This window comes from Gorilla gorilla, chromosome 2 (genome assembly GCF_029281585.2).
Source record: "Gorilla gorilla gorilla isolate KB3781 chromosome 2, NHGRI_mGorGor1-v2.1_pri, whole genome shotgun sequence".
Classification (NCBI taxonomy): domain Eukaryota; kingdom Metazoa; phylum Chordata; class Mammalia; order Primates; family Hominidae; genus Gorilla; species Gorilla gorilla.
In genome coordinates, this window is record NC_086017.1 from 211,709,107 (window position 1) to 211,734,715 (window position 25,609).

Consider the following 25,609-nt stretch of genomic DNA (forward strand, 5'->3'; position numbering starts at 1 on the left):
AAACAACCGGTGCTGGAGAGGATGTGGAGAAATAGGAACACTTTTACACTGTTGGTGGGACTGTAAACTAGTTCAACCATTGTGGAAGTCGGTGTGGCGATTCCTCAGGGATCTAGAACTAGAAATACCATTTGACCCAGCCATCCCATTACTGGGTATATACCCAAAGGATTATAAATCATGCTGCTATAAAGACACATGCACATGTATGTTTATTGTGGCACTAATCACAATAGCAAAGACTTGGAACCGACCCAAATGTCCAACAATGATAGACTGGATTAAGAAAATGTGGCACATATACACCATGGAATACTATGCAGCCACAAAAAAGAATGAGTTCATGTCCTTTGTAGGGACATGGATGAAGCTGGAAACCATCATTCTCAGCAAACTATCGCAAGGACAAAAAACCAAACACTGCACGTTCTCACTCGTAGGTGGGAATTGAACAATGAGAACACATGGACACAGGAAGGGGAACATCACACGTCGGGGACTGTTGTGGGGTGGGGGGAGGGGGGAAGGGATAGCATTAGGAGATATACCTAATGCTAAATGACGAGTTAATGGGTGCAGCACACCAACATGGCACATGTATACATATGTAACAAACCTGCACGTTGTGCACATGTACCCTAAAACTTAAAGTATAACAATAATAAAATAAAAAAAGAAAAGAAAAAAATATATTCTGACTATTGATCTATTATCAAATATATGATTTTCACATATTTTCTGCCATTCTGTGGGTTACCTTTTCACTCTGTTCATAGTGTCTTTTGATGAAAAAAGTTTTTGATTTTTATCTTTGATTTACCTATTTTGTTTTTTGTTGGCTGTGCTTATGTTGTCATATCCAAGAAATCATTGCCAAATGCAGTGTTATGAAGCTTTTCTCCTATGTTTTCTATATTTCTAGTGTTATGAAGCTTTTCTCCTATATTTTCTTCTAGGGGATTTAATAGTTTTGGCTCATATGATTAGGCCTTTGATCTATTTTGGGTTAATTTTTGTATATGGTATAAGGTAAAGGTCCAACTTCATTCTTTTTGCACGTGGATATTCAGTTTTCCCAGCACCACTTGTTGAAAAGACTGCCCTTTCTCTATTGAATAGTCTTGTCATCCTTGTTGAGAATCATTGGATCACACCTGAGAGGCTTTATTTCTGAGCTATCCTATCCCACTGTCCTCTATATCTGTCTTTATGCCAGTACCACACTGATTTCTTTCATTTGTTTTTATTTTCATTTTTAAAGCATTTTTGGTTCACAGCAAAATTGAGCATATGGTGCAGAGATTTTCCCCCACCTGCATTGATGGCCTCCACCACCATCAAAATCCTGAATCAGAGTGGTGTGTTTTTTACAACTGATGAAACTACATTGACATGTCATCATCACCCAAAGTCCATAGTTTACATTACTCTTCACTCTTGGTGCTATTCTATGGGTTTTGAAAAACGTATAATGACATGTATCTACCATTATAGTATCACACAGAGTATTTTCACTGCTCTAAAATCCTCTGTACTTCACCTGTTCATCTCTTCCTCCCCTCTGGCCCCTGGCAAATACTGATCTTTTTACTGTCTCTGTAGTTTTGCCTTTTCCAGAATGTAGTTTAGTTGGAATCATACAGCATGTAGCTTTTTCAGATTGACTTATTCCATTTAGTAATATGCATTTAAGATTCCTCCATGTCTTTTGTGGCTTGACAGCTCATTTCTTTTTAGCACTGAATAATATTTCAATGTTTGGATATACTGTAGTTTATTTATCTACTCACCTACAGAAGGACTCACCTACTGAAGGACATCTCAGCTGCTTCCAAGTTTTGGCAGTTATGAATACAGCTGCTATAAACATTCATGTGCAGATTTTTGTGTGGATATAAGTTTTTCAACCCATTTGGATAAATACCAAGGAGAACTAATTGCTGGATTATATAATAAGAGTATGTTTAGTTTTGTAAGAAACTGCCAAACTGCCTTCTAAAGTGGCTTTACCATTTTGCATTTCCACCAGAAAGGAATGAGGGTTCCTGTTGCTCGACATCCTTGCCAGCATTTGGTGTGTCAGTGTTTTGGACTTTGGCCATTGTAATAGGTGTCTGGTGGTATCTCATTGTTATTGTAAACACTATTTGATTACTGTAGCTTTGTTTTTGGCATCAGGAAATGTGAGACCTCCAGCCTGGGCGCAGTGACTCACGCCTTTAATCCCAGCACTTGGGGAGGCCGAGGCAGGTGGATGGCCTGAGACCAGACTGGCCAACGTGGCAAAACCCAGCCTCTACTAAAAATACAAGAATTAGCTGGGTCCGCTGGCATGTGCCAGTAATCCCAGCCACTCTGGGGGCTGAGGCGGAAGAGAAAGAATCACTTGATCCAGGAGGCAGAGGTTGCAGTGAGCTGAGATTGTACCACTGCACTCCAGCCTGGGTGACGGAGGAAGACTCTTGTTTCAAAAAAAAAAAAAAAAAAAAGGAATTATGAGAACTCCACTTGGTTCTTTTTTTTTTTTTTCAAGATTGTTTTTGCTATTTGGGGTCCCTTGTAATTCCATATGAATTTTAGGGTGGATTTTTTTATTTTGAAAAAAAGTTATTGGGATTTTGATAGAGACTGCATTGCATCTGTAGACCATTTTGGGTAGTATTGACATCCTAACAATATTAACTCTTCCGGTCTATGAGCATATGATATCTTTCTGTTTATTTGTATTAATATCTTCTTTAATTTCTTTTACAAATATTTTATAGTTTTCAGTGTACAAGTCTTTCACCTTTTTGGTTAATTCCTAAGTATTTTATTCTTTTTGATGCTATTATAAATGGAATTCTTAAAAACATGTCCTTTTTGGATTGTTCCTTATCATGTATGAAACACAGTTGATTTTTATGTGTTGATTTTGTATCCTGCAACTTTGCTGAATTTGTTTATTACTTTTAATATTTTTCTGTGGAATCATTAGAGTTTTCTACATATGGGATCATGTCATCAACAAACAGATAATTTTGCTTCTTATTTTCTAATGTGGACACCTTCTATTTCTTTCTCTTGCCTATTCTGGCTAGAATTTATAATACTATGTTGATGTTAAATAAAAGTGGGCATCTTTGTCTTATTCCTGATCATGGAGGAAAAGCTTTAAAGCTTTTAGTATTTTACCGTTGAGTATGATGTTAGCTGTGTAAGCGGACAGTTTTTAAAGGAGCTTAAAAAGAGGTAGGATTGTGAAATCCTGGGACTTAATTAAAATTATATCCCCCATATTCCTAGCACCTAGTCTGGCATATAATAATTACTGAGTGAATGGACACATTTTTAAAAATGGTAGTTTCTCAAAACTGAATGAGCTACAGGTGCCTCTAAAAGGAGGGGCAATTTGGTATTCATGAGGGTGGTAAGCATTGAAGAGTGATGAAAAAGGAGATAAGAGTCATTGGTTTGCCCACTGACAAGGTGTTTTTTCCTCATTGTGGGCAACAAAGCAAAGCCACTTTACCCTTTGCTTGGATAGCCTGCTTAATTCTGGTTATTTTCTCCTTCTCTATATTAGCACTTAACAGCTAGAAGAAAATAACATATGTTGTATCTCATTGTATTTATGAGTACTGAATTAATAACTTACAGCCCATTGCATAAAAAGAAAATGAGCAAAATGCTGTAAATTATAGATAGAAGTTGTTAATATGAGTAGAGTGTACAACATATGCCTCACTGTGCACGGCTTTGAAATAATGTGACTGATTTAAATGACTTGAGGCTGGCTTCATTTTAATGTGGAATGGATGGAAAGCATTGAGTCACCACCATTTCATTAGTAAGGCTATGTTCTTCCATTGGACCTTGGCCCCTCAACTTGAAGTAGATAAAAATTCTGATTACCTATAGTCCTAGAATGGGAAAATCAAAAGATTTTTATTTAATATGTTGGCATATCTATTCGTGTGCACTTTCAACAAGCAAATTCTGAATATGAACTAACATGGCCTCCCTTTTCTCCTTTAACAAGGTCATCTGAGTTACAGATTTAAAAAATATGTTCATTAAATGCAGAGCTTGTTGATAACTTTGAGAAGCAGCAGGATGTAGTGGAAAGAACAGGCCCTTTTGTCTCGGTGAGAAATTTTCTGGCTGCAAATAATTGAAACTCTATAGCTTGTGCCAAACAAGATTTTAGAAGACCAAAAAGGTGTTCTCAGGATACAAGGCTATCTTACAGGCTCACGCGGGTCTGAGGCCACTCAGTCTGAGTTTCTAGGGCCATGTTGTCTCATCTCTGCTTTCCCTCCCACACCTGCTCCTTTCTTGTCTCTCAGCAGACTGGCTGTCTCTGCTCCTGTGCACATAGCCAAGCACAGCTGCCCTGCCCTGGCTTTTTATCCCTGCCAGTTCAAGGGCCAGCAAGAGGCTGCCTGGCATCTCTGATTTCCAGATTCCTGGAAGAGAGAATCTGGTTATCTCATCTTGAGTCAGAGTCAGATGACCACTCCTGATTTGTTCATTTATTAATTCAGGAAGACTTTGCGAGTTTTGGGAACTGTTTCAGGCACTGGGATTCATCTTACCCTCATGGAGAATATGTGTGTGTGTATGTGTGTGTGTGTGTGTGTGTGTGAGAGAGAGAGAGAGAGAGATAAAGGAAGAGGGACTCTGAAAGCTTATTCTTTTGGGCTCGGTTGAGGGTTGTAATTTTCAGAGGAAGGGATGTATGGGCTTGGAATTTGGATAGACCCGGACTCTAACCATGGTTCCTCCCCTTACCAGCTCTGTGTGACCCTTGGGCATGTTAAATTACCTCTGTCAGCCCCAAGTTTTGAATCAGCAAAATGGGAGTAATCCTTTATAGGGTAGTTATAAGGATTAAAGTGAAATGGTGCCTGCAAAGCCAGGAGTGTAGTATCTGCCACATGTAATCAGAGCTCTACCACTTGGAACAAGTTATTAAACCGGTTTGAATCTGTTTCCTCATCTGTAAAATGGCAAAGAATATCACTTACCTCATATGCATATTATAAGGATTAAACCATGGTAAGTACACCAGGGTGCCAGGAATTTGTACATAATGGATACTCAGTGTGGTCGCTGCTCTTCTTATTCTTATTGTGAGTCACATTTTTTCTCTTCTAGTTCCCATTTGGCTGGCGCTTGCCTTGTGACATCTACTGGCATGGAGTTTCATTTCACGACAATGACATATTCTCCGGTCAAGTGAACAAGTTTCCAGGTATCTGCTGTTATTGTTGACATTTAAACATGTTTCTAGGGCCAAGTCTCAGGTACACTCTTCTACTAAAACATGACAGTTATTTTTGAGATCAGATTTGAGGACTCTTAATTGGGAATTGCTGTGTTCACTAGCCATTAAGGGTTTAAGGATTGGAGACAGGCTTTTAAAGGTTCAAAGGCAGGCTTTCTTGGTCTAATGCCACTGGTGGAAGAACATGGTTTCCACTTTTTGGGTTATACATATAATATGGGGTTCTAATGAGAGGAATATATTCTGAAAATGAAAAAATAATAGAACATTTCATTCTTGCGGGAAACAAAAGCACCAAAATTCTAGGCATATGTCATAGAAATGGGGTGTCAGCTTCCCTTTTCTTTAAGTATTATATTTGGAGGTACCATTTTTAAAACCAAATATACTGGTCTCCATATTAAGTACTACAGGCTGCACACAGCCTCTGCCTTTTACCTAATGACATTATCTCAGCAAGACTTATCCTGCAAGGAGAAATCTTAGTGCTAGAAAAGCATCATAGCCAGCACTAAGATATCCCTCTCACTCCACTACCAACCTCCCAATACAACTTTTTTGTTTTGCATTTTAATCTCTACCACTTTTCTGAGATGGAGTCTCACTTGGTCACTCAGACTGGAGAGCAGCAGCACGATCTTGGCTCACTGCAACCTCTGCCTCCCAGGTTCAAGCAATTCTCCTGCCTCAGCCTTCCGAGTAGCTGGGATTACAGGCCTGTACCACCATACCTGGCTAATTTTGTATTTTTAGTAGAGACAAAGTTTTGCCATGTCACGTTGGCCAGGCTGGTCTCGAACTCCTGACCTCAAGTGACCCACCTGCCTCAGTCTCCCAAAGTGCTGGGATTACAAGCGTGAGCCACTGTACTGGGTCTCTTCATTATTTTTGATGGCTGAATGAAGAGGATATTTAAGATGGTAGGACAGCTTAGGGAGAAGGAGCACTGGATTAAGCTGGGTATGATGCAGTCAAAGGGCCTTCCACTTATTTTTTAAAATGTTAATATATTACACAGACCATATTGTAATGCCATAATAAATACTTTCTAAAAAGAACATCACCCTGAATCCCATATCTCATTTAACAAAACAGCAGTATGAATATTTCTATATTTCCTCCCAAACCTTAAGCAAGTTTACTCATCCTTTTTGCATGGTTGCAGTCCTGGTGTAGTTGCCTAAATATAGGGTGTTTTCTCTTAGTATTTTATCAGTTTTACCTATTTTAAAGGGAGAATCAATTTACTCTTTCCTTGAAATTCTATCCCACGTCTTTAAGAAAACGCATTGCAGAAAACACAATAGCCATATGTTATACATGGGGTGGTAGTTATGCCACATCCACTAGGGGTTTTCACCTAAGCATGCGGTCTTACAAGTTCACTACCATAGGCCACACTTGGCTCAGATTCCCTTAGAAGGATACAGGGCAGGAAACACGGCTTGCTGGACAGTCAGTGTCAAGCATTTCTCTTCAGTGGAGTATTTGCAAGAGTTCCAGAGACTAGTCTCTGGCTCCTCAAGTGAAAGCTCGGGTGCAAAAGGACAAGATCCACATTGGTGGATATGAGTCTTTCTTGGCTTAGATGCCCCAAAGAAGCCAGTATCTCTTAGAACTGCTCCATAGTATGCCTTCTAAGGTCCCAGCAAGGGTCATATTAAGTTACAAGAATCATTGCACTCAGAAAAGCCTAGAGCTATGACTTTCTACTAGATATTTATGCAATTTACCAAATCAGGGATCATTTTAACCATATGCTTTGTTGCCTAGGAATTCAGCTAACATTCTACCTTCATTGTTTTCTAGGGGAACTGAGATAGAAAGTTAACCCAAGGTCAAATTTATCCTTAGAGAAGGAGAAAGGGTTTTGTTACAGAACAAGAGTAATTCTTGCAGCCAGAGTTCTTGCCCAACAGTTTAATGGGATAGCTATTATTTTTTGTGTCTTGCTGCTCAGAAAAGGATGCTTTGTGATGCCACTTAAAGGACTTATTAGGATATTGGGAGAATACAGTTTGGAAGAGAAAACGCTTTGAATGAGGACAGAGTTCCTAAGACATGAATCATCAAATGAGGCTTCATTTACATTTTCCCCATTTGCTCATGCCTCATCTAGTGGCTCAGAGTAGGAAAGAAGTAGCTATAGATCTACATTTGGAATACAAATTAGAAATATAGAATGAAGTACCCACAAAGGATTAGTTTTATAAAGGTGATAGAATGATATTCATTCCAAAGAAGCAAGTTTGCCCCATCCCATATTCCACATGCTGGTGATTGGAACATAGACTTTTCCACATTACTAACAGAAATTAATTAGTTCTAATGACAAAGCAGGCTCTTGAACCTCTAGGCAGAGGAACAGTGCTGCCACACCCTCTACCCTGTGAAAGGTAGTAATCCCCAGCAGAGCGGTAATTCCAGAACAGTCTGTCCTCTGATACCAGTTTGTGTCCAAGCTTATCTTCTGTCTCTCATATATCTCATTATTCTAAAATGCACTTTCTATGCATTGTATATTACTTAGGGTAAGTTCTAGTGGATATCCCAGGCCAGTATAAACGCTTCATGTGCTGGGTCAACTGAGAATGGATATATACAGATGGAAATGATTAATTTTGTTTGTGTCAGCACATTAGATTTTAGTCACTTTTCTATGGGTAATTTCCTGGTTCAAATTACATTATTATATTTTGGCTGATGAATTAAGACTTTCTATGAAAATAATCTGATTTAGATACGTCTAAAGAAAGTAGATTATTAGATATGTCTACTTTCTTTAGATGTATCTAAATCAGACATGTCAGATTAGACATATCAGATTTAGCTTTAAGAAAGTCCAAAACTGTCCATTCTCAGGTTCTGAGCAGGTCTTTTGCTGAGTTTCAGGGTCTGAGAGGTATGGCATCACATGGCAGGTGGTACCTGAGAGCCCACCTGAGGAGGGGGCTTTCTGCTGGAGAGGGAGGGAGCTTCAGTGAGGAACCTGTGGGGACAGCCATCTGTCAAGCATTGGTCTGGGCTCTGGGGCTATAAAGACACAGAGAAAGGCATGTAAAGAGAGAAGACAAATACAGCCTAGGGGCTATGCTGGAGGAAGCTGGAATGCTGTGGGGGTCTGGAGCAAGGGCAGGCAACCTAACCCAGATTTGCCCAGGGAGCAGCAGGGTGAGAGCTCCTGGAGAACAGGACTGGCATGGAAACTGAGCCTCCAGGATGGATGGGCCTGATCCCCATGCCAAACAAGGGAGCAGAGTTGGTGCAAAGACAGAATGCCTTCAGCATATTGCTCGTTCAGCGAAGGGCAAGTGGCCCACCGTGGTTAGAGGGCATCGAGTGAGCAGGGCAGGGGAGGGGTGATGAGTAGGAACCCAACTACAGCATTGTTAGAGCCTGAAGGTCATGGGGAGCCACTGAGGAATTTTTAAGCCAGACAGTGACACGGGTCAGCTTGCATGTTAGCAAGATCAGCCAGAGGGACACATTAGAAATGAGATGGCTCAGAGAAGAAACAGAGATGTAGCTCAGAGTCTGCTGCAGCATCCACCCAAGAGATGAATGAATTAGTGGCAATCAGAATAGAGAGAACAGGATGGATCTGAAAGGATTTATTTGTTGTTTGGTGGTTCTAATGTGTTTTTGCCAAGAATTATTGTTATAAATAATATTTTGATTGAATAGCGCTCCAAGTATAGCTCAGTTTTAGTTTGTTTTGTTTTACATTAACTGGGTTAAGTAGGGCTGCATGGGCAAACCTGAGATTGAACTGTTATGCTGTCAGTTAACTTGAATGGGATGAGACCCACCAGGCCTTGAGACTCCAGCGTAGCAGACAGAAAAGCCCAGGCCTCAGAAGGAGGGGCGGGAGGTAAGCCCTTGGTGTCAGAAACTCCCACCTGAATTAGGAGGTTTTCCCAATCGATAGGGGAACTGCCCTCATAGGGACATCTAGGGATAGACCTTATTGAGAAACCTAGGTGGGCAGTCAACCTCAAAAGGAGCTGTTAGGTAGCAGGACCCCAGACACTGGGCGAAAGTCACAGACAGGAGGATTCCAGCCCTTGCAGGGTGGGCTTGAGGGGAACAGAGCAGAGGTTGGAGAGAGGAGGGGCATTGGAGAGAACAAAGAAAAGGACGCAGCTCTGCATTGCTAAGGCAGCCACTCAGGCTCCAGGAGCAAAAGATAAGGTCACCAATATTTGGATACAAGCAATAGAACACCGGAAAAATGGGTAAAATCCTTCTTATCTGATTGGAATACAAAGTCTAGGTCAGACTTTTAGCAGAAGGGAGCTGGGGGTTAGACCTAGAGCTTCTATCTCAGTTCAGAATTGGTCCTAGAGCCCAGGGAGGGGACACAGGTGACGAAGGGTCAGGTGCTGCAGCTGCTTAGGGAAAGGGGACAGGGCCTGGAGCCAGTAGGGCCTGAAGTCAGCAGAGCTGGCCATGACCTTCCTTCTCACAGATTTACTCTGGGAACGCGTGCCCTGGATCAGCTAGAAACCCTGCTACGCTTGTCAGGGTCATAATGGAGAAGATGCCACTCCCACACCTGTCTCTGAGCCACCTCCAGAGGTGGAGATGCCAGAAGCTTCCATGTGGGTTCTAGTGAGGGGCCAGAAACTCTTTCCCCGGTGGCACTGGATAGGAGTACAGCTTAGATATGGAGGAGCAAAGGTTTGGTGCTAAGTGGATTGAGAGAAGTCTATACGCATCCCTCCTGGAGACAGGCATTCAGGCAGGTTTGGAGTGAGCTGCCTCCGGCCTGCAGGCAGGAAGTGCCTGGCTTCCAGGGGTGCTTCTTAAGTTGGCCATTTTCAGTAGAAAACTGCCTGGAGACATGAAGGTAAACTTGGAAACATCTATTAGCTGGTGTGGGGCCTGATGATGCACATTACAGAAGGAGCCATTGCCAATATTAAATGAATATTGACTGAATTTGCTGGACATAGATTTTCACAAAACTTTTCTGGAGCACCCAGACTGCCCTCAAGTACCCACAGCTCTCTGTGTTGTGTGAGCCCTTCTGACCTGCTGAGGGATTTTGGAAGAGAACATTCCCCCGGCACAACGACTTTAAAGTGCAGAAAATACCACAACACTATTTGGTCAGGAGGCATCCTCTACATGGAGTAAGGTGCTGTATTACAGTTAGTTATGAAGGCTTTAAGTTCAATACGGTAACTAAAATGTTAGTAAACCTCAAGCAAAAGGATTCCAAAAAAGTTGAAGTTTTGCTTTGTTTACTTTATGGTCAGCTCTAGTGTTTATAATGCAACAATTCTAATTTCGAGGGAGAATAAAAGGAAATAGCTGTGATTTTCCAGACTCCCTTCTTGGGAAGCTCAGAACAGTGTCCTCAGTGAGTTTTCTTGACTATTGAACAGTCTGTGTTAGAGCACAGTTTATTAGTGCTTTTTAAGCTCCTTTATTTCTTACTTAATCCTTCCCTACATCCTTCTAAACAACAACTAAGACCTGGGCACTGATGTCTTGAAGCTGGGATCTTTAGATTTATTGCACTTTTTAATATGCTGATGGAAGCAAGAAGTTGGTTCTTAAAACTTTCCTTCCCAGATGTTTACCCTTTTCTTCCTGAACGTGGGAATTTAGAGGAAACTCATTCATTCTGACTGCCCATTTGGAATGTGTGATAATTTGGGCATGCCAAGCTGACATGGAACTTTGTATTTTCTATTAAAAATAGCTTTGCCAAGCACATTTCTAGTATCAGTAATGGAACTGTTTGGTCTCTTTCAGGGTAAAGGCCATTTGTAGCCGCCATTTTTGGCAATGATATTTGTCTTAAGAAACAAGCATGATAGCCAGGTGCGGTGGCCACGTCTGTAATCCCAGCACTTTGGGAGGCCGAGGTGGGTGGATCACCTGAGGTCAGGAGTTTGAGACCAGCCTGGCCAACATGGTGAAACCCCTTCTCTACTAAAAATACAAAAATTTGCTGGGCATGGTGGTGCACACCTGTAATCCCAGCTACTCAGGAGGCTGAGGCAGGAGAATTGCTTGAACCTAGAAGGCGGCAGTTGCAGTAAGCCAAGATCATGCCATTGCACTCCAGTCTAGGCAACAAGAGCGAAACTCTGCCTAAAAAGAAAAAGAAAAAGAAATAAGGATGATGCCAGGCATAGTGGCTTACACCTGTAATTCCAGGGCTTTGGGAGGCCAAGGCAGGTGGATGGCTTGAGCCTAGAAGTTCGAGACTAGCCTGGGCAATAGTGAGACCCTGTCTCTACAAAAACAAAAACAATACAAAAATTAGCCAGGCATGGTGGCACACACCTGTAGTCCCAGCTACTCAAGAGGCTGAGGTGGGAGGATCCCTTGAGCCTGGGAGGTGGAGGTTGCAATGAGCTGAGATCATGCCACTGCACTCCAGCCTGGGCATTAAAGCAAGGCTGTGTTTCAAAAAAAAAAAAAAGAAAAAATGAAATAAACATGCTAAAATTGATAATAATTTTTACCTATTTGCTTAAAATTTGCTACAATATATAGTACTCAGTTTCTTCTCTTGTCAGAGTTACTAATGATGTTACAAGAAAGAAAATCCACCAACCTTTTTTTTTTTTTGAGACGGAGTCCTGCTCTGTTGCCCAGGCTGGAGTGCAGTGGCTCGATCTTGGCTCATTGCAAGCTCTGCCTCCCAGGTTCACGCCCCCACCATTCTTTTAATGTTTTATAACAGTGAGACATTTCAATTCCCTCTGGGCAAATTAATGAGATAGGATCAATGTCAGTGTCAGTCCTTATAACTGAGGAACTCCTACAGATTGCATTTTTTCCCTTGAAGTATAAATTATGGTATTCTTTTTATTTCCTGTCCTTCATTCAAGGAGACAGATTTTATGCTGAAAGATGTGTATTTTCCTATTCCATGCCTTTAATACTCATGAAACAGTAAAAGAAATAAACTTAATTAAACCTCTCATAATGTAACCAGAGTCCACTAGATGATATTCTCTAAGGTACAAAATGGAAGGAATCCCAGAAGCACGTAAGGTGGCCCCAAATTAAAGAAGGTATTAAATTTTAAGTGCAAGATATAAATGCTTCCCTATTCATTACCTAAGGGGGTGACAAAGAATAAAAGAATAAACTAGGTGAAAACTCATTCCTTCAAACTGATGCTTCATTTTTATAAAGAGAAAAGAACACCCGTCCGTTACCTCAGGTTTTTCATTAACTCAGTAGTTCTTTCCAAACCATGAGTCACCGCTGTGGGAAACAACTCAGACCTTTTTTAAAAATCCTGCCTGAAAAAGAGAATATGTCGGGTGGGTGGTTTTAAAAGTCCCACATAATGGCTGTTTTATAGCTAGTAGCCCACTGTTGTTAAAACCTCACAGCGTCTCTTCTCCCCAGGCATGACGGAGATGGTGCGTAAAATTACTCTGAGCAGAGCAGTGAGAACCATGCAGAATCTCTTTCCTGAGGAGTACAACTTCTACCCTCGCTCATGGATTCTGCCTGACGAGTTCCAGCTCTTTGTTGCTCAGGTAGATGGCACTCCGTCCCCATGACCCCTGAATTATATTATGGTTGCAACTGTGTCCTGGGTCCTGTGTGCTGGGAGCTGGGACAGGGGGTCCCAGGGAGCTACGACTAAGGGAGCATCTTAGCAGTACACAGTAGGTGTTGGCGGCTATCAAAACAGCTTGCAGAGTTGAACGAGTAGGGTGACAGGTAGGTAAACTGAAGAAACGGGTCTTGACACAAGGAGACAGCCCTAAGGCGGATATCAGAGCTGGATCATGGAGTCAGGACGCTGGGGAGCCAGGGAGCTGGAGCCGGAGCAGGTGGTTGGGCCCCCAGGTAGGATGGGGCCGCTGGGGGAATCCTGGAGCCGTGGCCTCGCCGGCTTCCTGTGGCCTGAGATGTGGGAGGTCAGGCTCTGTTTAAAGGCCAGGGAGCAGGTCTGACAAACTCATGGGGAACCTTTTTAGTGTTTTGCTTTAAACTTGTTCCAGAATCAATTGTCAAGTGACCCATTCCATCTCGAAGCACCAGGTTTGAGCATGTAATACACTGGAGCCCTCACCACTGATTGTGAAGTGGAACTCAGAATTGCCATTTTTGTTAGCCTTTTAACAGTTTCATTTAGGATCCCTTCAAAGCCTTTGTGTACAAGTTTCACAGTCTGTCCCATAACTCTGGGGTAACTATACAACCAATGCCTGTCTAATTGTGATAAGGCTAACACCATTTACTGTTCCTGCTATGTTCCAGGCTTTGTGCTAGAAGTTTAACATTTTTTATTTATTTTTATTTTTGTGTTTTTGAGATGGAGTGTTGCTCTGTTGCCTAGGCCAGAGTGCAGTGGTGCAATCTTGGCTTACTGCAGCTTCCGCCTCGTGGGTTCAAGCCATTCTCCTTCCTCCGCCTTCTGAGTAGCTGGGACTACAGGTGGGTGCCACCACACCAGCTTTTTTTTTTTTTTTTTTTTTGTATTTTTTGTATTTTTGGTAGAGATGGTGTTTCACCATGTTGGCCAGGCTGGTCTCGAACTCCTGACCTCAAGCGATCTGCCCGCCTCAGCCTCCCAAAGTGCTGGGATTATAGGCATGAGCCACCATGCCCAGCCCACATTATTTCTTTTAATCTTCACAGCAATCTTGTGAGGCTGGTTTTATTATTATCCCCATATTATGGATGAGGAAACTGAGGCTTTGAAAAATTTAGCAACTTGCTTGAGAAGTAAGGTTTGAAACCTAGAGCTATTTCCAAGGCATATGCTTTCTATAGTCTATTTTATTGCCTCTGTATTGTTTTGGTTTTAATATTGAATTATAAAACTTGTAATAAAATTATCATTTACTAAACACAAAAACAGCTTGAAGTGATAATTTTTAAAGGAAGTTTTCTCTGAGATGGTGGTCACATGGGTTTATATACATTGCTTAAAATTCACCGAACTATTAACTTAAAATGGGTGCATTTAATTGTATGCAAGCTATGCTTCAATAAAGTTAATTTTAAAAGATAACTCTCAGCTGTTCCTCATAATTACCCCCCCCAATGTCTCTCTTTTGTGGCTCTGCTCATGCTGTTGTTGCTATGTGGAATACCTTTCCTTCCCAGCTTTGCATCCAACTACAGTCATGAGTCACTTGACGGGCACACATTCTGAGAAAAGTGTCATTGGGTGATTTCATCATTGTGCCAACACCATAGAGTGTGCTTACACAAACCTAGATGGTATAGGCTCCCACACATCCAGGCTATATGGTATAGCCTATCGCTCCTAGGATACAAACCTGTATAGCATGGTACTGGACTTAATATTGGTAAGTCTTTTTTGTATCTAAACATAGAAAGGGGAAAATACTGTATAAAAGATGAAAAATGATACACCTATGTAGGATACTTCCCTCCACTCCCCACCGTCTCAGGCGAAAGGGTTTGGGGTCAGATATGTTTATCCTCCACCCTCACCATCTCAGGCGAAAGGGTTTGGGGTCAGGTATGTTTATCCTCCACCCCCACCATCTCAGGCGAAAGGGTTTGGGGTCAGGTATGTTTACCCTCCACTCCCCCCATCTCAGGCGAAAGGGTTTGGGGTCAGGTATGTTTACCCTCCACTCCCCACCGTCTCAGGCGAAAGGGTTTGGGGTCGGGTATGTTTACCTTCCACTGACTTTTCAACTTCCGGCTCCTTCATTGCTCCAAAATCCTAACTACCGCAAGGAAAAAACACACAGAGAGGCCGCAGCACAGAATCAAGAGACATGCAAGATTAAACTACACGCCTGACCACACATGAACCCTGGCAGCATGGCACAGACACAGTGAGAGACACGAACATGGGGTCAAGCCCACGCATACGGTGACCAAAGGAACTCCCAGCTTGGTGGCTCCCATTATCCCAAGGGCCTGCACCGAAGCAGGTGAAACCCACAAGGGCCCTGCACCTATGTCCACTGAGGCATAACCTGTGAACCAAGTCCCACATGAGGGTGTGGGTCCCCCAGAGTACACTCAGAGCCACTTGGGAGCATCAGGGAACACACCCACTTGGGTGACCAGAGCTTGGTTGAAGACCCAGCTGTGCTGTAACCAGCATTGAGGCTGGATTTTCACCCCAATCTTCAGGCTGCAAAGCCGACATGCATTCCACAGTGGCAACCCACCTCCTGCTTTGGCCTAGAGCTACTCTGCATCTGGAAGCTGATGGACAGTGAGAGTTAGCCTCATCAGTGATAGGAAAAAATGAGCCCAGAGTCCCCCTGGGGGTGCCTGTGGGGCTGAGAGAGGCTCTGGAGGGAGGTGGATGAAGTCCAGATCTGGAATTCTGCACTCCCGCCTCCTGAGCTGCCAGGACTCTGGACTGCTGCCCTCAGCAGGAGTTGAAGCAGTAGGACCACCCACGGTTCTGCCTGAGGTCACCCTCTGTTCTTGGTGGCCCTGGCAATCAGAGTCCCAGGCACTGGTCACCTTTCATTCACTCATTTATTTATTTAAGACAAAGTGTTGCTCTGTTGCCAAGGCTGGAGTGTAGTGGCACCATCTTGGCTCACTGCAACCTCCACTTCCTGGGTTCAAGCAATTCTCCTGCCTCAGCTTCCCAAGTAGCTGAGGTTACAGGCACGCACCACCACATCCAGGTAATTTTTGTATTTTTAGTAGAGACAGGGTTTCGCCATATTGGCCAGGCTGATCTTGAACTCCTGACCTCAGGTGATTCACCTGCCTCAGCCTCCCAAAGGGCTGTGATTACAGGCGTGAGCGACTGGGCCCGGCCACCTTTCTTCTATTCACAGTCTGCCCCTCGTTTTATTGCTTGACTGTTTAACTTACATCTGCCAGGCGAAGAGTCAGAGCCCTGGCATTGGGAAGTGGTCAACTCATGGGTTGGTAAAAATAATTTACCAACAATAGTATAGGTTTGAAAAAGGAAAGTTTATTAGAAAGGAATCACACTGCAAAAGGGTGCAGTGGGGTGCCTTATTGAGAGAGGATTGAGCATGCCGCAGTGAATTTTCCTTAGGAGCATTTATGGAGCTTAAGAGGGGAGCTTGAGGGTAATTTGGGACACATTAGCCACGTAGGTTATAATAATGATTACATTTGTAGACGTTTTGGTGCCTTAATGTAAGCAAGCATTGCAAAATGAGTTTCCACATGGCATTTCAGAGATGTATGGACATTTTAGTTACTTATAAAAGTTGAACGAGGCCTGGAACCAGATGCCGACTTTAGATACTAGAGAAGTTTAATTATTATTCCCAGGGAAGGAGTTTTGCCTCCGGATGGCCTGTTTGATGGTCACCAGGGGGTCTTTGCTCCCTTCCAAATTCCGCAAATTAGGAGTTTTTTACTCCATTCTCTGTTCAGTGGTCACCAGGTGACTTTTACTCTCCTCAGCAACTGCCAACCTTTCTAGACTGTAAATCTTCCTGAAAGCAGGGATCATATTTGTAGTAGTCCATTCTCACACCACTATAAAAAACTGCCCAAGACTGGGTAATTTATTAAGGAAAGAGGTTTAATTGACTCACAGTTCCCCATGACTGGGGAGGCCTCAGAAAACTTACAACCATGGTGGAAGGGGAAGCAAATATGTCCTTGTTCTCATCGTGGCAGGAGAGAGAAGTGCCAGCAGGGGAAATGCCAGACATTTATAAAACCATCGGATCTCATGAGAACTCACCCACTATCATGAGAACAGCGTGGGGGAAACCGCACCCATGATCCAATTATCTCCACCTGGTCCCGCCCTTGATATGTTGGGATTATTACAATTCAAGGTGAGATTTGAGGGGGGACACAGAGCCAAACCATATCAATATCTGAGCCACCTCTGTATCATTCACATGCATTGCCCCATCGACCCTCAGGACACCCCTTTGAGGCTGAGTTAACATCTGTCCCCAGGGATAATAGGAGGCCTCAGAAAGCACACATGGAGGCACCGGACAGACCTGGAGCTGGTTCCAGCTCCTCCACTCCTTAGCTGGTGTCTCTTTGTGCAGATTAGTGAAACTCTAAACTCCTCTTTTCTCTTGGGGGTCAGGCGCTGATGTGGAAAGGAGACATAGCAAAGGCTCAGAGTAACTACGTGAGCGACTGTTGTCATGTCCTCATTGATATGACAGGAGGAAACAGGCTTAGTGGAAGGCTTGTCCTGTCTTGCTGCCCAGCAAGGCAGTGGGGGGACCCGGTGCTCAGGGACTCAAATTCATTCCTCTAAGAAAAGTGTGAAGAGGGTACACAGATTCAAAGACACTCTATGTAGTCTGTTCTTCATGATCAGATGAGAAAACACCATGAATGGCGTGTTTCTAAGCTTAGCGAAGAGCAACGTGGAATGAACCCCAGGGGTGAAGGAGAAGCCCTAGGAGGCCCCAGGCAGCCTTCACAAGAGCAACTGGAGGCTTGATGTCCAGCAGATTCCTTTGTCCATGGTGACCTCTCCCTCCTGTCTCCTGACCACTGCCTCAGCCCTGCCTGTTCAAACGCCTAGAGGAAGTGGCTATTTTTCCTGCGTGAAGTCTCCTGGGGAAAAGTCTTTGAATCCTAGTGCCTGGGGGAATGAAAGCATCTAAAGTGACAGCATCAAGGCCCAGAAGGCCGACTCAGGGATGAGGTCTGGGAGGAAATCACTTAAACCTCACCCCTCTGCTGCCCTGAACCTCCTGCAACCTGGACATTGGGGTGGCACCCAGAGCACTGGCTTAGCTGTGAAGACAGGAGTGTGCACTCCAGCGCTGCCTTCTCCTAATAACTGGGTGATCTTGCAGAGTTACTTTGAATCTCTAAGCCTTGATACCCTCCTCTGTAAAAAAATACAGTTTGAAGGATTAAAGCTGAATACTTTTTTAAAGTACATGCCACAGTGAAGTGATCAACAGCATGAACTTCCTTCCCCTTTTCCTTTTCCCCTCAGAGCTCTCCCCTCATAGTTATGGATTCTCCACATCTTCAGGGCAGAGATCTGAAACAGTGGAGGTTGAGGTGGTAGGGGAGTTCAGTCTAGGTTTTCTGTAGCTATGAAAGATGGGTACCATGGTCCTGTTTCCCCCAAACTGATGTTGAAACCTAATGCCCTCCAAAGTGATGAGTTTAAGAGTTGTGGCTTTTTGGAATTGACTAGGTCATGGAGGTGGAAATTTCATGGATGGGATGAGTGACCTCTTCAGAGAGGCCCAAGAGAGACCCTTCATCCTTTCTAGTATGTGAGGACACAGTAAGAAGCCACCATCGATGAACTAGGGAGTGAATCCTCCCCAGACACCGAATTTGCTGGTGACTTGGTCATAGATTTGATGCCTCCATAACTGTGTGCAATAAATTTCTGTTGTTTATAAACCTCCCAGCTTATGGTATTTTGTTATAGCATCCAGAGCAGACGAATACAATGGGTGACTCTTGCCACAGGAGTGTAAATGTCTCGTCAGTGTAGTGGAGGGGAGGGGTCTCTCCCAGCCCATGGCCTGCTCTGATTACTGAAGCAAGGACCCTTATGCCCTCAACACCATTTACAAGATGGCTCCAAGGCTGCACCTGCCAGGACATATGGCCCCTGCTGGGTATGTAGAGAAAGCTGACATGTGCAAACATCACTCACTCCTCTTCCACTCTTGCTCTCTGTTCTCTCACTGTATTGATCAATTCATGTTCTAGATCCTACCAGTGCCAAAATCACCTTTTCTGTTCCCCTTGCTCCACTTTAACTTGTTTGAAAAGAGATAGCTCCTCCCCACCATTGGACAATAATTGCTTTACCTGGGATTGAGGAGAAAGGCAGTGTGAGCTTGCCTTGGAAGTCAAAGCCACTGAGAAACCTGAGCCTGGAGGTGCATCACACACAGGTCCAGAGTTTTCTCTTTCGGGCTATTATGGAGAAATGGCCATCCTGGAGGAAGAAGAAGCTGTCTCCCAGGGACTTCCAGGCCTTGGCGGCCCAGGGAGGCTCACTCAGCAGGCCCAGGCTCAGCTAAGACATCCCATTCTCAAAGCCCTGGGGACAGAGGCAGCTCCCTCTCCCCAGAATTGTCTCCCCAGGTCTCTGAATCCTGGCAGGAAGGGGGAAGAGCCTCAGCATTTTGTAAGAAGAGAAGGGCAGGCTTATGTTTCAGCCACTGGATTATAGACACTGTCCTGGGCTTCCACCCCTGATGATACCTGAACTTACAGCTGAGCATCCTCTCCTGGAGTTCTGTGTAGCTTCTTGCTTTCTGGAACTCCTTCCTGGCTGTGCCATCCACTCAGTTCCCATTTCAAGGAGTCCCTTGTGGTTGACATTTGAATACTACCTTGCAGGAGTCAGCATTATTTCACACCTTCAGCATGGATCATCTCTTTCCTGCTTGAAATGCCTTCCTCTCCAGGATTCCAGGATCCCACACACTCCACCTCAGTCTCTTACCAGGTTCCCCTTCTCTGCCCCTTCTCTCTAGGAAGTGTTCCTTTTGCAAAATAATGACCACATCTGTAGCTTCAGCCCTGACTTCACTCCTGGACTCTAGGTTCATTTATCTATCTGCCTCTGCCTCCTCTGCAAGCATCTCAAATTGAGAAGATCCACAAAAATTGTTGAATTCACACATCCAAAAACTGTTTTGCCCATCTTCCTTGTTTTTGTAAATGGCATCATCATGTGCTCATTCCTGAGACTAATGCCCTAGGAGTCATTCATGGTTCTTCTCTTTCCCTGGAAACACTGGTCTGGCCCATAAGAGATTCTCCTGAATTCTACCTTCTAAGTCTTTTCCTAATCCAGTCATCTTCCCTGTCTCCATTGTGACCAGTGCCATTCAGCATGCCATCATTTCTTGCCTGGACAATGCAACAACCTCTTATCTAGCCTTTCTTTCTTCCCTCTGAAATAAAAATTTATTATTCCCTCAGAAGGCAGAGTAATTTTCTGAAATGTGCATCAGACTGCATGATTCCAGTGCACACTGAACATGGTTCTACATGACAGCCAGTCTCCCGAGTTATCCAGCTCACTTCCACACCTCACTGTGTCCCAGCACACTCATCCTTGCCTTCTTTCAACATCTCAGGGATGTTTCTCTGCCTAGAGTCCTCCCCGCAGGGCTGCACACATAGCCACCCATCTCCCATCACTCAGGCTGGAGAATTACCCACTCAGAAAGGCCTCCAAAGACATTACAGTCAGAACCTCATGTTTCTTCCCACCTCAGTCTCTCTCTCTTTATACTCTATTTAGATTTATATTATCTTTCTCTTTTTTCCCTTCTTTTCTGCTTTTTTTTTTTGAGATGGGGTCTTGCTATGTTGCACAGGCTAGAGTGCAGTGACTACTTACAGGCGTAAGCATAGCTCACTATAGCCTCGAACTCCTGTGCTCGAGTAATCCTCCTGCCTCAGCCCCCTGAGCCCACGGACACATGCCATGGTGCCTGGCAAATATTTAGATTTTTTCACAGCACATATTACTACCTGAAATTGGCTCAACGTTTTCATTGTTTACTTATTTATTGTCTTTCTCCCTGGCAGTAAACCATAGGAACATGTTCTCTGAAGTATGCCCATTAAAAAATTGTGTGTATGCCTAACCCCAGCTACTCAGGATATTGAGGTGGGAGAATGACTTAAGCCCAGGAGTTTGAGATCAGCTTGACCCATATAGCAAGGCCCCATCTCAAAAAGTATATATTGCATGTATTGGAAAATTATTATAAAATTATTTATTGTATACATTGCATGTATATACTTTGTGTATAGTATGCATATGTAACATGTGCATAACTAACATTTATTATTTTAACCATTTTTAAGTGCACAGTTCAGTGGCATTAAGTACATCCACACTCTTTTCCAAACATCACCATCTTCCATCCCAAAACTTTTCCATTAACTGAAACCCTGCACTCATTAAACACTAACTATTCCCCTAATCCAGACCCTGGCAACTACCATTCTACTTTTGGCCTCTATAAACAGGACTACTCTAGGCACCTCACATATGTAAACTCATACGTTATTTGACGTTTTGTGATTGATTTATCACAAAATAAATGTGGAATTACAAACCAAAATATGGTATATGTATATGTGTGTATATTTACTCATGGATTCGATTTACCAGAAACCGTTATTTTTATATGCCACGGCTTCCAGTTACTCTTTGGGGTCCTTTTATTTAGATTTGAAGGAGTCCCTTTAACATTCTTTTTTGGGCAGGTCTTGTGGCGATGCACCTTCCACCATTTGTGTTTCTGGGAATGTCTTTATTGTGCCATCATTTTTGAAGGGCAGTTTGTTCAGATATACAATCCTTAGTTGAGAGTTGAGTGTTTCCTTGTTTGTTTTCTCAGCATTCTAAGTATGTCCTCTGACTGTCTTCTGGCCTGTAAAGTTTCTACTGAGAAATTCCCCAATAGTCTACTTGGGAATCCCTCTTACATGGCAAGTCACTTTCCTCTTGCTCCTTTCAAGACTGTCTATTTTACTTGGTTTAAGGCAGTTTAACTATAATACGACTCAGTACAGGTCTCTTAGGATGATTCTATGTGGACTCATCAAGCTTCCTGAATTTGTAGATTCAAGGATTTCTTGGGAAGTTTTCAACCATTATTATTTTATAAAAATAATCTCTGTCTTTCTCTCTCAGTATCTCTCCTCTCTGAGACTTCCACAATGCATGTGTTGCTTCACTTGTCAGCGCCTTATAAGTCCCTGAGCTCCTTTTACTTTATTTATTGTTTCTGTTGTTCCTCAGACTCGTAATTTAAACGACCTGTCTTCAAGTTTATCGGTTCTTTCTTCTCACTCTTTGAATCTGCTGTCGAACAGCTCTAGTATATTTTCCAATTTGGTTACCATATTTTTCAGCTCTAGAATTTCTGTTTGCTTCTTTTTTTATAATTTTGGTTATTTTCTTATCATTTTAATGTATATTTGTATATTGCTTTTCTTATTTTCTTTAGTTGTTCATTTGTGTTTTTCTTTAACTCTTTTAGCATATTGAAGTGTTGTTTTACTTTTTTTTATCTAGGAAGCCTGATGTGTGTGTTTCTGCAAAGACAGTTTCTGAAAACTTATTTTGTTTTGCAAATGGTTGATGTTTTTCTGTACCTTTGTGTGCCTTGTAATCTTTTGTTAAAAACTGGGCATTTGAAGAAACAGGTACCTCTCTCAGTCTTTACAGACTGATGTGGCATACTTTTGCTAATTGGTGAAAGATGTCCTAAGTCTGGATCAGCCTGGGATAAAGCCTTATGGTCATTTTAGGTATTTTCTGGGCATGTGTCCTCGCTGGGCGTGTGTGTGTGTGTCTGTGTGTGTGCGTGTCTGTGTGTGTTTGTGTGTGTGTGTGCATTGTCTTGTTTTCTTCCCCCAATTTCTCCCATATAAACAGCCGCTTTTACATGTCTTAATGAGCCTCATTCAGCTTCTCTCAGGCTCAGGCCTGAGATGTTCTATTGCATTTCTCTGCCCATGTTCCTTTGCCCCAGGTGTCCACAGTCTGCAGCCTCCCCACCAGTTCTCCCATGCCTTGGTGTCTGCCATTGCTTTTCAAGGCTTCCAGCAGCCTGAGAGCCAAGCCATGGCACCATTCTCCACCTGAGCTCCCAGCCAGGCAAAACAGAAACAAGTCTCTTGGGCAGCCACATACAGAGTAGAATATTACAGATAAATGCTGTCCTTTTTCTTCCAGCCTGAGGGAGGGAACTGGGAATTGTGCTGCAAGATGCCAAGGATGGGTAGCAATTTCACAGCATTTCCTGCTGGCTTAAATGTAACTTTTTCTTAATTTGATGTTTTCTTAGTTGCTGTAGATGCTGGATTTGTTTTCAGAGCTCCTATAAAGTTATTGTAGTCCATCTGTAGTTGCTTTCCTAATATTTCCATGGGGAAACAAGTGTTTGAAGCTTCCAGTCCACTGTCTTGCTGATATCACTCCTGGCAAGCCCATTTTTAAAATTATGGAACTAAGACTCAGAAAAGCTGGTAAGTGACAGCACTTTGACTAAAATCTGTGAATGTGAATCTTTAGACTAGTGTTTCTTCTACACGGCTGACCTCAAGCTGTCCTTCTAATAATCAGAGTGATAATAACTATGTGCATACAAATGGCACACTACAGTTTAAAAACTAGCTTTGTCGCCGGGCATGGTGGCTCACGCCTGTAATCCCAGCACTTTGGGAGGCCGAGATGGGCGGATCACAAGGTCAGGAGATTGAGACCATCCTGGCTAACATGGTGAAACCTCGTCTCTACTAAAAATACAAAAAAATTAGCCGGGCGTGGTGGCGGGTGCCTATAGTCCCAGCTACTCTGGAGGCTGAGACAGAAGAATGGCATGAACCTGGGAGGTGGAGCTTGCAGTGAGCCGAGGTCAGGCCACTGCACTCCAGTCTGGGTGACAGAGCAAGACTCTGTCTAAAAAAAAAAAAAAAAACTAGCTTTGTTTTCTTGTGAGGCATCTAGAGTTCCTGTTTAGGGTAGTTGGGAGAGAGGGGAACTGTCCCATTTGCTAGATGAAGAAACTGGACTATTTGTCCAAAGTCACATACAAATTAGTGGAAAACTCATATTAGTTTATCTGCCTCCATATGGCCATTTTGGCCTCTGCCCCACACTTTCAGAGGCTTGGAAGGTGCAGGTGGGAAGATGAGGAAAAACATATCAGAGAGGGATATATTGCAGGGCAGGTACCTCACCTTCCCTTACCCCAGAAGGTGCCTGCCATGCAAAAGCCACAGGCCATGGCCTGTGAGAGTTCCCTAGGATTAAGCAATAAAGGGAAGAGTCATGGGGAGGGTCAGAAACCTGAGTTCCAGGTCCCTCTGTGAGCCCCAGCCTCTCTGTACCTTGGTTGTGCAGTATCTGCACTGAGGCCTGACCCCATCTCCTTGTCTAGGACTGCTGGCCTATTCCTCTCCCTCCTCTTTACCCTCCCAGGCTCTGTAGGGACAGCTTGAAGGCTGCCCTGAACCTGGATCCAGTCCCACAGCCAGGACTTCCCTGTGCCCACCTCCTTGGTGACAAAACCTACCCTGGCTGCTGGCCTGGTTGAGGACAGTGGGAGGAGAAGAGGCCGCCCAGCGCTGCAGCTTTTATTCTCTGAAGCCAGAGACCCACCCTGGGAGATTTTATCAGGACTTCTGCTCCCAGATCCCTCCTTCTACAGACACCCTGATCCCCAGGATCTAAAGCCGCCTCCTTGGAACTCTCTTCTCAGTCAATGCCCTGTCTCCTGAGTGGGTCCCAGTCCTCCCTGCTTCCTGCCACCCCCTGGGAGGTCCCAGCCCTCCTGCACATGCCCACAGCTGTGGAGTTGTGCAGGCACAGCCCCTGGGATGTGGCCTCATCGTAGTGTGCAGGGAGGCCCTGCAGTGAAAACCTGCACACTTCTGCACCAGGACACTGGAGTCTGCCGTCCTCCCCTGGGCTGGGGATGGGGAAGCAGCACCTAAGACTTCCTCACAGGTGACAAGCCTGCAGCCTGTGTGGAGGCCACCAGGTGAAGTTAACTACAGGAGTGGTTAACTGTACAGTCTCTAAAGCCAAGTTATTGTTGGGTGTGGAAAACAGAGAATAGGAGCACACAGCTGAGGCTCTGCAGTGATCACTAATTTTCTTTTTTTTCTTTTTTTTTTTTTTTTTTTGAGACGGAGTCTCGCTTTGTCACCCAGGCTGGAGTGCAGTGGCGCAATCTCGGCTCACTGCAAGCTCCGCCTCCCAAGTTCACACCATTCTCCTGCCTCAGCCTCCCGAGTAGCTGGGACTACAGGCGCCCGCCACCACGCCCGGCTAATTTTTTGTATTTTTAGTAGAGACGGGGTTTCACCGTGTTAGCCAGGATGGTCTCAATCTCTTGACCTCGTGATCCGCCCGCCTCGGCCTCCCAAAGTGCTGGGATTACAGGCGTGAGCCACCGCGCCCGGCCGATCACTAATTTTCAAAAAATAATTGGAAATTTTTCTCTAGTTGCTAATTGTTCAAGAAACTTAGATCATGATGAAAATAAATACAAAATCTGAACTACAGTATAATGGTTTCTAACAATCTTGAACTTGGATTTGGTTTTCAGAGTAAGGGAACAAGGGAAAGTGCAAATTAACCTGGGAGGTTATCTGGGCAGCAAAAACCTCTCGGGAACATATGTAGAGTCCAAGGGTGGAGGAATCTGAAGCGCTTTTGGTATGAAATTCTTTTATAAGCAATTTTCTTCGATCCTCTCAGAAGAGACCTCTAACTGTATTCTTTTAGTATGTCAGAAATGATGCATCTAGCTGCTTCCTCAGCGTCTTGTGATTGCATCTGAAGTGGAGGGTGATCTTGTGTGACTGAGTCCCCAACCTGTGGAATCAGCTGCTGTCTCCAGGTAGATAGTGTCAGAACTGAAT

General features: G+C 43.7%; 1 pseudogene; it reads left to right on the plus strand.

Moving 5' to 3' along the window:
* The window catches only part of LOC129532625 (NADH dehydrogenase [ubiquinone] 1 alpha subcomplex subunit 8-like), an 85,120-nt pseudogene that overhangs the window by 53,236 nt on the left and 6,275 nt on the right, over window positions 1–25,609 (plus strand).